This window comes from Lithobates pipiens, unplaced genomic scaffold, assembly GCF_037356315.1.
Source record: "Lithobates pipiens isolate NorthernLeopardFrog02 unplaced genomic scaffold, aLitPip1_a1.2 Scaffold_22, whole genome shotgun sequence".
NCBI lineage: Eukaryota > Metazoa > Chordata > Amphibia > Anura > Ranidae > Lithobates > Lithobates pipiens.
In genome coordinates, this window is record NW_027507784.1 from 320,145,096 (window position 1) to 320,157,323 (window position 12,228).

Here is a 12,228-nt window from a genome sequence, read left to right on the forward strand (position 1 = left end):
ATGGAAGCGGTGAGTCGGTACAAGCACCAGAGGGCGGCGGGAGGGGGGGCGTCCCCTCCCGCCGCCTGTAAGAACGATCAAGCGGCGGAACAGCCGCTATGATCATTCTTATGGTGTAGGGAATCGCCGGCTGAAAACGCCGATATCTGAATGATGTCTGTGGCCTCAAGCATCTTTCAGATATACCGCCACAAAGCCCATGACATCAATAGACGTAGTATGGGCGCCAAGTGGTTAAAAAAAAAATTGATTGTCTTGCAAAGCGCTCTCAAACCAAGTTACTCTCAATCCAAAGGTTTTGCTGTAATTTAGGCCACCTAGTGGTCGTTGCAGTAAAAAACAGTAAAATTCTTATCTTATAACTGGCCATGGTACTAAGACTAAACTCCTCTTTCGCTATCGGAAAAAAAAAAACATTTTTTCTCTTTCTGTAGAGTGGAAGGATGTGGTGGCCCAGTAAACTAAATTGATGATATCCACTAGGGATCAATGTTTCCACCTGAACTTTTTAATAGACATGCGCACTGCTGAAAAAAATGTGTTCGTTTTCACTGGCTGCCATAACCCCGGTATCCTCATGTACGGCTGGCGGTCCAGTTTCTGATACGAGTGGTCTCTGTGGCGGATTTGCTGCGAGATCCCTTTTATTGGCGGCGGGAGAGGGCTCCCGCCGCACTCCGGTGCCCTCCGCCACTTACCAGATCTGTTGGCAGCGGCGGAGGCGATCGGATCTTTGCCCGGGCTGTACTTTTAACCACTTACGGACCGCTGCACGATGATATGCGTCCTAAGTTTGAAGAGGAATATTGTTGTTATGGCAGCAGCTAGCTGCCATAACCCCGGGATACATTTCTTCGGCCAGCGGTCCGCTTTCCGATAAGAGTGGTCTCTGCTCACTCAAGATCACTCTTATCGGCGGCTCTCCAGTGCCCTCCGCTGCTTACCGGGGCCATCAGCAGCGGCAGAGGCGATCGGATGTTTTAATTTGCTGGGTATGGAGACGAGTGAGGGGAAGATGGCCCCCACCTGTCTCCATACCATTACAGGGCGGAAGCGTCTTCAAAACATCACTTCCGCCCATAGCTCTTAAAGGGCAATTTAAAAAAAAAAAAATTTAAATGACAAGATTTTTTTTTTATTGCATTTTAGTGTAAATATGAGATCTGAGGTATTTTTGACCCCAGATCTCATATTTAAGAGGTCTTGTCATGCTTTTTTTCTACGACAAGGGATATTTACCTTCCTTGTAATAGGAATAAAAGTGACACTTTTTTTTTAAAAGAACAGTGTAAAAATAAAAAAATAAAAGGTAAAATAAATAAGAAAATACATAAAAAAATGTAAACGAGCCCCATCCCGCCAAGTTCATGTGCAGAAGAGTAGCTCCCGCATATGAAAACGGTGTTCAAACCACACATGTGACATATCGCCGCGATCAGTAGAGCGAGAACAATCATTTTAGCCCTAGACCTCCTCTGTAACTCAAAACATGCAACCTGTAGAATTTTTTAAACGTTGCCTATGGAGATTTTTAAGGATAAAAGTTTGTCAGCCTTTCCACGAGGGGGTGCAATTTTGAAGCGCGTGGGTATCAATTTACTCAGCGTAACATTATCTTATCACAATATAAAAAAAAAAATTGGGCTAACTTTACTGTTGTCTTATTTTTTCATTTAAAAAAGTGTATTTTTTTTCCAAAAAAAAGTGTGCTTGTAAGACCGCTGCGCAAATACGAGTGTGACAGAAAGTATTGCAAAAACCACCATTTTATTCTCTATGGTGTTAGGAAAAAAAATGTATAATGTTTGGGGGTTCTAAGTAATTTTCTAGCAAAAAAAAAAAAAAATTGTTTCAATTTGTAAACAATAGATCTCAAAAAGAGGCTCGGTCCTTAAGTGGTTAAATACAAAACCCGATTACACGACTCGTAAAAATTCAAGCTATTTATACAACTTATGACGGCCGTGAAACAGACAATAACTAAAGCATGGAAAACTTCCTTACTAAAATTAGCAGAAACCAAGCACAGAATGAATCGGTCATTGTTACATGCAGAAATGGAAGCCCTAGATAAAGAAAATCTGAAAGGTTATGAAGGTCTATGGAAACAATGGATCACACATTGTTTACTTATAAACTTTCACCACCAAGTACTCCAGTAACTAACATTTTTATATGCAACAATGATAAAACTATAAGAATAGATTATGCCTTCGGAACACCCCATGCCCTCTGCCCCCCCCCCCCCACTTTTCCGTACCCTTATTTTCTTTATTTCTTTATTCTTCTCTTCCTTATTTCTCTCTTATCATTTTATCATTTTATAAGGTACCTAACAGCAACAGGTGATAACACATATATTTAAAATATCACACTCAGTAGTTTGACACATATACTTTATTCAAATGTTTAACACACATAAGAACTCAGACACAAATAGACCTAATGTTCTTTCATTGACTGATAATGATCCTCTAAATATTAATATTAATTACTGTAAGCTAATATTGAAACAGTCTGAAAACTCTATCTTTTTGATAAAAAGGGAAATTATCTAACATTCACTTTACTATCTGTGTGTTATATTAATACAATGCCGTAACCTGTTTGTTTAATTTACATGTAACTACTAAAATACCTTTCATTGATACATTATATACTTGTTACTATATATTGATTTTTCAATAAAAACCTTTGAACGAGAAAAGTGACAGTGTGATTTGCAAAGTGAAAAGTGCAACCACAAAAAAGAAACCCAATTTCACTGCTGCTGCAAAAAAAAAAAATACAAATAGATTAGAATTGCAGCACTGTCCCATGAATATTTAGTGCTCGAAAACATCAAAACTCATAATAATCAATAAACCAAACAATCATCAAAAAAAGTAACTTTGGATTTTTGATTTCATTTAGGTTTTTGCACAATGATATTGCATAAGAACACATAGGAAATCGGAGGTCATATATTATATTGATATGAACTTTATTTATTTTTTATTTTTCATGTATATGAATAAGTTGGCACTTTGCTATGCTTTACTATGCTTGTTTGGTTTATTGATTATGAGTTTTGATGTTTTGGAGTGCTAAATAATTTATGGCACTGCAGCGCTGCAATCAATTCTAATCCATTTTAGGATTGTGTTATAAAATTAACTTGCTACTTACGTGGCAAGCAAAAGGATTCAGTTGACTGGTGTGCCAAGCTGGCCGTTAGAAATAAGATATCACATGAACTTCACATCGATCTTATCCATTGCTGTGAGCTGTGAATGCGTTTAGTCTAAATCCTGTCTGCAAGGAAACAATGCCAGATGATTTTGCATTACGCCTTCCAATTTTCCTTGTTGACTGTGCAAAACAAAGGGTTTTTCCCAACCTCGCCCACATTGTAAAGATGGATTGTGTTTTCCTAAACTTGAGTCATTCCATTTCTGCTTCGCATTGGACCAGTATTTTTTTATAGTTTCATAATTTCTGCTCACTTGCAGTTTACAGGATTGAAAGGCAACAGGTCAAGATGAAACAAGGCAGCTGCCATTGCTCACCGGTTTTTGAACGTGTGATTTCCATGGCTTTGTTTGCTATTTTATGAGTTGCTGCCTGGGACAAACCTGTGATTGTCCGGGGTCATCACACCTCATGCTTGTTCCAGTCCATAGAGCTAAGCTGGGTGCACACACAGAATTTCATTTGAACGTTGGAAATCGTTCATCAGAACATTTTCTCATGCCCTGAGTCAACTAATTTAGTTTGGAAGTCCTTAACCCTTTCACTGTCACCACTGTATGTCTTATGGGGGTGGCAGTGGGGGGGGGGGGGGGGGTTAAACACACTCCCCAGGGTGTGTCTACACACCACAAGCTGACTTTCATCCTGCTAATGAAAATGATCCGACAGCCAATTGCTTTCTGTGACCTCCACCCCCCTTTCAAAGTGTGCCTCCCAGAATGACCCCCCCCCCCCAGTCATGCTTCCCAGGCCCATCCCCCCTGTCCTAACCAGGACCCACATGACAGGTGCCATTGGGTATCCATTCAATGATCTCCCCTAGCTGCAAAGAACCCAGAAGCAATGTGTTAAAGCGGGAGTCCGCCGGGAGTCCGCCGTTTTTTTTTTAAAAAGCCAGCAGCTACTAATACTAATACTGCTAATACTGCAGCTGCTGACTTTTAAAATAATGACACTTACCCGCCCAGCGCGCCCGCGATTTCGGCACCCGAAGCCGATCTCTCGACCGTCTCTCGGGTGCTACCGCCGCCATCTTGGGTATGGGAATCAGGAAGTGGAGCTTTTCGACTTAATTTCCCGGTTCCCTACTGCGCATGCGCGAGTCGCGCTGCGCAATAAGGATGGTCCCCGCTGTCTCTGGGATCTTCGTGTTTTCCAGCAGGCAGTGGGGGACCTTCGGAAAGGGGCATAGATTCTGCGGAAAGGGGCGTATATTCTGCAGAATCTACGCCGGAAGTGGGTGCAGATACCTGTACTGTACAGGGGTACCTGCACCCCCCTCCCCCCTGAAAGGTGCCAATTGTGGCGCCAGAGGGGAGGAGGGTTCCAATGAGCGGAAGGTCCACTTTAGGGTGGACCTCCGCTTTAACGTCGCTTCCGGTTTCCATTGCCACTTTTCCTGTTCCCAGGGAAGAAGATAATGGAAAGCTAATAAATAATGAGAGCAGTAATTCTAGGGCCAATATTCACAGGTACAGTAAAACCTTGGATTGAGAGTAACTTGGTCTGAGAGTGTTTTGCACGAGAAGCAATTTTTTTAAATAAATTTTGACTTGATAAACTAGCAATTTCTTGACATACAAGTAGCGCCACTTCACAGCTGAATATAAAGGAGAATAGAGGCGCATTTCAAAAACTGCTGATCTACTGGGATTTTCAAGCACAACCATCTATCGGGTTTAGAGAGAATGGTACAAAAAAATATACAGTGAGCGGCAGTTGTGTGGTTAAAAATGTTAGAGGAGAATGGGCAGACTGGTTTGTGATGATAGAAAGGCAACAGTAACACAAATAAGCACTCGTTACAACCAAGATATGCAGAATATCATCTCTGAATGCACAACACATCAAACCTTGAAGCAGATCTGCTACTGCAGCAGAAGACCACACCGTGTGCCACTCCTGTCAGCTGAGAACAGGAAACTACAATTCACACAGGATCACCAAAATTGGACAGTAGAAGTTTAGAAAAACTTTGCCTGGTCTGATGAGTCTCGATTTCAGCTGTGACATTCAGATGATGAGGTCAGAATTTGGTGTAAACAACCTGAAAGCATGGATCCCTCCTGCCTTGTATCAATGGTTTAGGCTGGTGGTGTAATGGTGTGGGGGATATTGTCTTGGCAAACTTTGGGCCCCTTAGTACCAATTGAGCATCGCTTAAACACCCTGACCTACCTGAGTATTGTTGCTGACCATGTCCATCCCTTTATGGCTACAGTGTACCCATCTTCAGATGGCTCCTTCCAGCAGGATAATGCACCATGTCACAAAGCTCCAATCATCTCACCACTGGTTTCTTGAACAGGACAATGAGGTTCCTGTACTCCAATGGCCTCCACAGTCACCAGATCTCATCCAATAGAGCACCTTTGGGATGTGGTGGAATGGGAGATTCGCGTCATGGATATGCAGCTGACAAATCTGCAACAACTGTGTGATGTTATTATGTCACTATGGACCAAAATCTCTGAGGAATGCTTCCAACACCTTGTTGAATCTATGCCATGAAGAATTAAGGCAGTTTTGAAGGCAAAGGGGGGTCCAACCCGGTATTAGCAAGGTGTATCTAATTAAAGTGGCTGGTGAGTGCATGTGTCAATTCTGTATCATAAGTAATTACAACATTATAGACTCATGAATAGACGCATAGCAGAAATGTGAAAATATGATCTGGTCCATAGGGGGTAAACAGGTGTGAGAGCCAAAGTGGTTAAGCTCTTTAGTTCAGTGTGGTGTACCAAAAACATTGGCAATATTTTACTGCATGCCACAACCGCTGCATACATTTCAGCTCAACACTGTTTTTAGCCCACTCACTACTCCACCAAGAGGGAGGGATGGCACAGTTTGACATCTTTGCCCTGGGCACCGAATTACCTTTTTCCACCACAGGTAGCAACAGCTACTGGACAGGGAGTTGCAGAACATACAGAAGGTATGTAAGTAGTCATTGTGAAATCCACTGTGGTCATCAGAACACAAAATACAAAGACAGAGCACATCTAAGAGAATGACATTGATTTAAATCAAGCCAGTATGTATGGCAAAACATACTTACCTTAACATGGGTACCAAGCTTACCCTATATGTCAAAAGATACTATATAGTACAAATAGCCGAAAAGCCAATGACTGGATCCCATGCAACGTGCTTCCCGGAGAAGACTGAAGAATGACTAAAATAGCTGTAGATGGAATAGATGCAGAGCAAAGTTCCATCATTCCTTCTCAGGATTTTTACAATAGCTACACAGTAAAGCATATATACCTTATGGAGGAATGTCATATATATATATTACCTTGTGCTTACATGGTTGGTTGCCCTACCCATACCCAACCCATAGGACTATTGTAAATCCATAAAAACGAAAGAAACCATATCTTCACGCAATTTTTGTCCTTAAGCCAGCAGGATCGTTATAGCTTCAGCTCCTTGCTGTCACCAATAAAGAAGGACTAAAGTTCCGCAGTCACAAACTGTCATACTTACCTGCTCTTTGCAAGTCCCGATCCTCCTCATTTCAGGTTCCTCACTGGTGCTCTTTGCCCCTTTCTCCTGCAGAGTGCCTGCAGAGAAAGCAGCTTGCAATCGGGGCACCCAAGCAGGCTCGTTCACGCACCGCGGCCCTGCGTGTCTGTTTAGACAGACTCGGCCCTGCCCCCTCTCTCTCCTCTTTGGCTCACTGGCTGTGAGCCAATGGCACCCGCTGCTTTCTCAGCCAATGAGGAAGGAGAGTCTCCGGAGAGCCGAGGTTATCATGCACATTGCCGGAAGAAGATGAGGCGCAGGTAAGTATTGGGGGGCTGCTGCAGAGAGGAGGTTTTTTACCTTCATGCATAGAATGGTGAAAAAAAAACCTTGAGCCTTTGGAACCACTTTATTGTCAGGGCTGGGCTCTCAGCCCTCCCTTCTCGGTGCTCAGGTTGCTCAGTTGTCGGTTAATTCTCAGCACTCATCGTTCCACAGTGGTTCCGCTAGTGATCATTTCCTGCTCATCAGTCCAGCCTACAGCCAGCCCCTTTTGGCTATTTAAACTGCCTGGTTCATTCCTTCCGTGCCTTCTCCTTGGTCAAACATATCTGGAGACTCTCTGCTTTGTTCCTGTTGAAGACTTGCCTGGCTGACGTCCCTTCTGGTTCCTGATCCTGTCTGTTGCCTCCGACTACACTGATCTCTGGCTTCCTGATTTACTGGCTTGTTCTGACTAGGGATGAGCCGAACACCCCCCGGTTCGGTTCGCACCAGAACTTTCGAACGGACCCCAAATTCGTACGAACGTTAGAACCCCATTGAAGTCTATGGGACTCGAACGTTTGAAATTAAAAGTGCTAATTTTAACGGCTAATATGCAAGATACTGTCCTAAAAAGGGTTTGGGGACCTGGCTCCTGCCCCAGGGAACATGGGTCAATGCAAAAAAAAACGTTTAAAAACGTCCGTTTTGGCGGGAGCTGATTTTAATGACGATTAAAGTGAAAAAAAAAAGTGAAATATTCCTTTAAATATCGTGCCTGGGGGGTGTCTGTAGTATGCCTGTGAAGTGCCACGTGTTGTTGTGTTAAGTTGAATCTGTTTGTAATTTTCAACTGGTACATTTTTAAAGTGTAGCTCCAGTCAAAAAAACTATTTTTAAGCTTTTTGGAAAACATAGGGAAGGGTTATTACCCCTGTATAATTTGTTTTGCCGTCCGTCTTTTTCAGAGCACGCAGACAGCACACACAATCTCCTACCGCTGACTGCAAGCTCTATTTAAAACGAGCAAGATAGTTAGCTATATAGGTGGATATAGCGGTGTATACTGCGTTCAGAGCACGCAGACAGCACGCACAATCTCCTAACACTGACTGAAAGTTCTATTTAAAACGAGCAAGATAGTTAGCTATATAGGTGGATATAGCGGTGTGTACTGCGTTCAGAGCACGCAGACAGCACGCACAATCTCCTAACACTAACTGAAAGCTCTATTTAAAACGAGCAAGATATTTAGCTATATAGGTGGATATAGCAGTGTATACTGCGTTCAGAGCATGCAGACAGCACGCACAATCTCCTAACACTGACTGAAAGCTCTATTTAAAAAGAGCAAGATATTTAGCTATATAGGTGGATATAGCGGTGTATACTGCGTTCAGAGCACGCAGACAGCACGCACAATCTCCTAACACTGACTGAAAGCTCTATTTAAAACGAGCAAGATAGTTAGCTATATAGGTGGATATAGCGGTGTGTACTGCGTTCAGAGCACGCAGACAGCACGCACAATCTCCTAACACTGACTGACAGCTCTATTTAAAATGAGCAAGATAGTTAGCTATATAGGTGGATATAGCGGTGTATACTGGGTTCAGAGCACGCAGACAGCACGCACAATCTCCTAACACTGACTGCAAGCTCTATTATAAAAGATAGATATATCGCTAGCTATATAGGTGATGTAGACATGTCACTGGAGAAGTGGTTGAGGGGGTGTACATCTCACCTAGGTTGCTACACAGTGTGAGATGGTAAGTCCAGGATGGATCAGTTTCTCAACAGCAATATGCTGCTGAGTTGTTATTTAAATCTTGCCGGGCCTGGATTTATATGGAATGGCAGGTAGGTTTGGTAGAGGGACCTGTCATTCCACACCCCCCATCCCTCGTTCCAGTTCTGGGTTTTGGATCAGGTGAGCTTTGATCCTAATTAGCCTGGGAAGGTAAAGGCTCTGCGGGTCTGCAGGTGATTGCTCTCAGCCAGGGAAACGAACAGTCTGTGTGTTTGAGGAAGCTGCAAGCACAGCCTGTTCGTTTCCCTGGCTGAGAGCAATCACCTGCAGACCCGCAGAGCCTTTACCTTCCCAGGCTAATTAGGATCAAAGCTCACCTGATCCAAAACCCAGAACTGGAACGAGGGATGGGGGGTGTGGAATGACAGGTCCCTCTACCAAACCTACCTGCCATTCCATATAAATCCAGGCCCGGCAAGATTTAAATAACAACTCAGCAGCATATTGCTGTTGAGAAACTGATCCATCCTGGACTTACCATCTCACACTGTGTAGCAACCTAGGTGAGATGTACACCCCCTCAACCACTTCTCCAGTGACATGTCTACAGTGAATATAGCGGTGTATACTGCGGTCAGGGCACGCAGACAACAACCACTACAGAAGAGCAAGAACGAAAAATCGTCCGATAACGATCGGTGTATACTGTGTTGAAGGTACACAGAACACCCACTAACTGCTACAGATGCCAACACACTACACAAGGCTGCCGCGCTGGCGGCCTTATATAGTGTGGGGCGTGTACTACACAGCCTGAGCTATGATTGGCCACAGGCATCCTGCCTATGGCCAATCATGGCTCTCCTCGCTGCCGGCGCTGTGATTGGCCAAGCATGCGGGGTCACAGTGCATGCTTGGCCAATCATGAGCAAGCAATGCACTGCGCCATCGCAGTGCATTGTGGGCCGTGAGCGCCACACGAATTTGGCGCGAACGGTCCATAACGTTTGGAATTCGCCGAACGGGCGAACAGCCGATGTTCGAGTCGAACGTATGTTCGACTCGAACACGAAGCTCATCCCTAGTTCTGACTATCCGCTTTGGCTACCAAACTCTGGCTATTTTTGGACTACGTTTACTATTTGTACCATTTTAAACATTTTATTAAAAGGTGTGATTTTTACTGCATTTTCTGTCTCCATCTGATTCATGTTTCCTGACATTTATCTGGTCGATCCCCCCCGGCATAGAGAGACTGTGTGACTTAAGAGTTAGTAAGTCACCACCACCATGCATAGAAATCTCACTACATGAACTTGGAGGTAAATTAATTAAATGTATAAAGGCAATGCAAACAAACAAGGGGTAAATAAATAAATAATAAACATATAATTACACAGACTTAAGAATGCTTTAAAGGGTGATGACTGTCACTAATGCCATGTACACACGATTGGACTATCCGGCGGACTTGGTCCGGCGGACCAGAGCCCGCTGGACAATCCGCCTGTGTGTGGGCTCTGGCGGACTTTTTTTCCCCAAAAGTCTGGTGGACTTAGAAAGAAGTTTTGACTCAAAATTGTGCGCTGGACTCGGCAGTCCAGCGAACAATCCGGCCATCTCTGTGCTAGTCCGCCGGACTTTTGAAATGAACGGACTTGCCCACACGGAGAAAAGACCGTTCATTTTGAACGTGGCTCCGGGTAGACGGAACTAGCGAAGGACGTCAATGTCGTCGCCTCCATCGGCGAGATTGACACTTTGCTGGCTCCGTCATCTGGTATGGACTTAAAGGGGAAGCCCTATGCTGAAAAAAACAGCGTGGGGGTCGTCTCCCCCAGGGACCATATCAGACCCTTATCCGAGCACGCAGCCCGGCCGGCCAGGAAAGGGGGTGGGGACGAGCGAGCGCCCCCCCCCCTCCTGAGCCGTACCAGGCCACATGCCTTCAACATGGGGAGTTCTTTGGGGAAGGGGGGCCCTGCGGTTCCTCCACCCCAAAGCACCTTGTCCCCATGTTGATGAGGACAAGGGCCTCATCCCGGCAACCCTGGCCATTGGTTTTTGGGGTCTGTGGGCAGGGGGCTTATCGAAATCCAGGAGCCCCCTTTAATAAGGGGGCCCCTAGATAGCTGCCCCCCACCCTATGTGAATGAGTATTGGGGTACCATGTACCCCTACCCCTTCACCTGGTGAAAAAAAGCGTAAATAAAAAAACACAACACATGTTTTTAAAATAATTTATTGCACAGCTCCGGTGGTCTTCCGTCTTGGGGGGTCTTCTCGCTGGACTCCTCCACTATCTTCTGCTAGCTCTTTTATTAGTGGAGGAGCCTGGCTTTCTTCTTCGTCGCCATCCGGGGGTCATCTTCCGACTTCGGGGGTCTTGTCCCCCTCTTCAGTTCTTCTTGCCTATCTTCCTATAGCTCTTTTACTAGCGGTGGCCCAGTCTTCTGTCGCCGCTGCCTCTTCTTCCGCCTTTGAGGGTCTTGTCCCCCCCTTCCCCAAAGCACCCCCCCATGTTGAGGCCACGCCACCTGGTACAGCTCAAGAGGGGGGGGCGGGGGGGAAGGGAGGCGGCGGAGCGTCATGACGTAGGCGGCTGAGAGCACCTTCTCCCATGCCCGACTTCCCGTACCTCCATCAACCCGCCGTCCTGTCGGAGTCTTCGTGAGACGCCGACGGAGATCCCCTCGCCCGCCTACTGCTCTATGGCTCTTCGGCTTCACAGCTTGCCAACTCCTGCCTGTGAATCCCGTTAGCTGACGGCCCGCGCGGATATCCGGAGCTGTGCAGTGATCGTCCACCGTCCGGGCTCCAGAGAAGGAGAGTCAGCAGAGAAAACCTGAGGTAACTGACAGTTCCTCCCCCCCCTGGACCAACCAAGCGTGGTGAGTGAGTACGGCCTCAGGCTACAGCTGCAGCTTCAGTGAAACTAAACAAAACGGCAAGACAGCATGGCTATGTGAGGTAAGCTAAATTGTCGGTGTCTGGAGCGGAAAGTAATACCAGGAAGGAAGGGAAACAGAGAAGAGAGGTCCTAAGAAGGAGGTAGGGGACAAATTCCATAAGCCTCTGATTTTGTAGCATTACATTTTGCAGCATTACAGCTGGTTCCCCCGCAACTTTTGCAGCGCTTATCAGTACTAGTGGTATGCTGGACTATTATATGGCTTTTTCTTACACAATAATTCTCCCAGGCTACTGACTCTTCAGCATGGTCCACGCTACATATATATGTATCTATTTCTGCTAAACCTGCAATATCCAGCGATGTTATTGACTTATATTTGCATTATCTTCGTTATATCTGATACATTTTTGCAATACCTGTAAAGTCCTCGGTTTAATTGAGCTACTAAATGACTGTCCCTTGTGAGACATCTGAAGGAGGAAGGAGATAATCTCTGCATGTCGCTGCTCGCTCCGTATGCCTGAAATATCAGTTATTATACAACGCCGATCATAATAAGTGACTTGGTTGGACTACTGTAAGGCTCCCTATTGTG

The 12,228-nt window shown here is 45.1% G+C and overlaps 1 protein-coding gene across 2 annotated transcripts in view; it reads right to left on the bottom strand.

Annotated features, from left to right (window-relative positions):
* LOC143924945 (NXPE family member 4-like) overlaps positions 1-6,493 on the bottom strand; it is a 37,093-nt gene extending 30,600 nt beyond the window's left edge. Inside the window, exon 1 of one of the 2 annotated variants that reach the window (XM_077449483.1) lies at positions 6,293-6,493. The gene's annotated coding sequence lies outside the window, so the exon portion shown is untranslated. Of the gene's footprint in view, positions 1-3,168; positions 3,803-6,292 lie in introns of those variants that run through there. The other variant, XM_077449484.1, reaches the window with a different exon arrangement.
* Between the last annotated feature and the right edge of the window lie 5,735 nt (positions 6,494-12,228).